Below are 2,474 nucleotides of genomic sequence, written 5' to 3'. Positions count from 1 at the left end.
GTTAATTACGAGTTGATGTAAGTACGATTCGCCGAGAAGCTAGCTAGCTTTGCCCTTGGCCACACACGCTAGGTTTTCCACAGTTGAAGTTAGGTAATGTTTTCGTAAAAACTCTAATGTCCGATGAGAGTCCACTGAAGTTAAACGATTTGTAACATTCGAAATTTATTAATATTCCTGGTCAAGTATCTTAAGTTTTCCGATTGATAAGCGTTATAAAAATCACAGTTATAGTTCGAGGTTTATAGCACAATGATTATAGCGAACTAATAGTAGATACTCTCTTCAGTGCATGGCGTTGGTTATATTTATAGCCATGGGAACGATTTCTAGCAAATTCAGTCTTACGTAACACTACTGAACTACATTTAGACGTTTATGTATATGCATATATTGTTGATTCTTACTCTCGAGAATCTTCTACAACTTTGGGGAATAGGCGGGAGTTTCACAATACATATTTATCACTACAAGCTGTGCATGTTTTTAAATATAACTTAATCTAATCAAAATCGATATTAAAATAAATATATAATAACAAATTCGCTGCAAGATACAATACTGGAACATTACACAGTCATCTGTTATGGGAATGGTTAATTTTTTACATTATTTCTGAATTATAAAGGCTTGCTCATTTGATAGTTGAACACTAATCTCAAACAGCTAACTATCTAAGTCAGGCTGTTACTAGAAATAAAACCTTTGAACTCTTTCTAAATAAGGAAGTCACTGTCAAGATTATTCAAATATCACAGAGTTGAAGCTGAAACTTTTGAATGGTCAAAATATATATGTCACATGAAAGCATTGCAAAAATAAATCAAATGCACTTTTTTGAGAACCATATTAATATAATTCAGTGTGCAATAACTCCCTATAAAGACCACACCGACTGTAGAATTACCAAAATTTGTATATTTTGCATAGAAAAAACTGAAAACAATTTCAAAACCTATGGATAAATTTTGCCTTTACTAATCATCTTCATATAAGCGGAAAGATGAACATCAGGATGGAAAAAGAGAAACATGTATATGAATTTACAAAGTTTTTTTATTCACTTCAAAATCTCACAATACTTATAACACTTGATTTTCAATTCTAATAAAAGCCACCAGGTTTGTCAGCAGCTTTACTTAAAATCTCTAGATACATACCCTGTAGCTAAATAATAAAATATTGAAAACTTTGCTACCACACCACGGTGGCTTCTTGTATGTTGGACATGAGTATTCTCACTCAGGTTGTGATCGGTGTCAACCTGCTGCCACCTACCGGTAATACCAGCTGCAGGTTATCAATCTTCTTACCATAAATACACAGTCAATGCCATTGAAATATTGTGGTTTATATAACCTCAAATTACTGTCTTCATATGAGCAGTTGTTGTATATAAGGTGAAATTGCACTACAGGATAAAGAACCTAAAAGAACAAAACCAAATTTACTGTTATGGAGTATATATAGCTGCAAGTCTGAAGTATGACTTAAACTAACCTAACAAATATTAACCCATCGAATCTGATTGTGGGAGCTTGACTGCAATGACAAAACTTTGGAGGAGTGTACGTTACTTAATTTAGCATTTTCTGAACTTTCATCATCGCTGCCTTCCATCTTCTCTGAAATTTTTTGATTATCATTTGTTTTACAGTTTCTTCCTAGCATTCGAGATAATTCAAATCGGTTTCAAACCACGGGTGAAAAGCAGTTGAGAGAACATGATCCTCATTGACAAAGGCAGCTTCAAAGCGTTTCTTAATTCCTCAAATCAAAATATTGACAAGTGGCTTGCAAGTCTGGAGTGGTTTACTACAAAGATTTTTCAGTTTTGTCAAACATGAGGTAAGTGTTGGCAGAAATAATCCCATATAAACTATAGTTTCACTTTGAAGTAAATTCAGCGCATGTGCTACAGGTCACATGACGATGACGCATTCTTTGGCGAAGCTTATATCCGAAGGGTTGAAATGAGCATGTCCAGCTAATCACACACTTTATTGACTGAACCCTCTTTCTTCGTTATTATGCTCTCCATACCAACGAATGTATTGTATATCGAATTCCACCACCCATGGAACAACAAAACATTCATCCAGTTTTTGTTGCATCCGGGCCTTCATAAATGCTGGTCGGGACACTTTCTTGAACTTACCATTGCTCAAAGCCTTTTCTACATTACTGGTTGCTACTAACTTGAGTGTATGTACTGTACATTGAAGATACTCGGGGAAAAACAAAATTGGACTCTGGCTCACTACCAGTCATATCTGAAATGCTGTGGAAATTTTTATCATTTTCTTGTTTTTCATCACTTGACTCCAGTGTGCTTTGCTCTCCTTTGGAATCACCTGCACCACTGCTTATAGGTTCAGCCCTTGATTCAGTGGAGAAGGTCTTACAAAACAAATAGTAAAATATAAAAATAGTTGTGTAATGAAGTTTATTTGTTTTTGTTTGTTTGTTTTTTG

This window comes from Limulus polyphemus, unplaced genomic scaffold (genome assembly GCF_000517525.1).
Source record: "Limulus polyphemus unplaced genomic scaffold, Limulus_polyphemus-2.1.2 Scaffold671, whole genome shotgun sequence".
Classification (NCBI taxonomy): domain Eukaryota; kingdom Metazoa; phylum Arthropoda; class Merostomata; order Xiphosura; family Limulidae; genus Limulus; species Limulus polyphemus.
Note: the sequence above shows the minus strand (reverse complement) of the source record.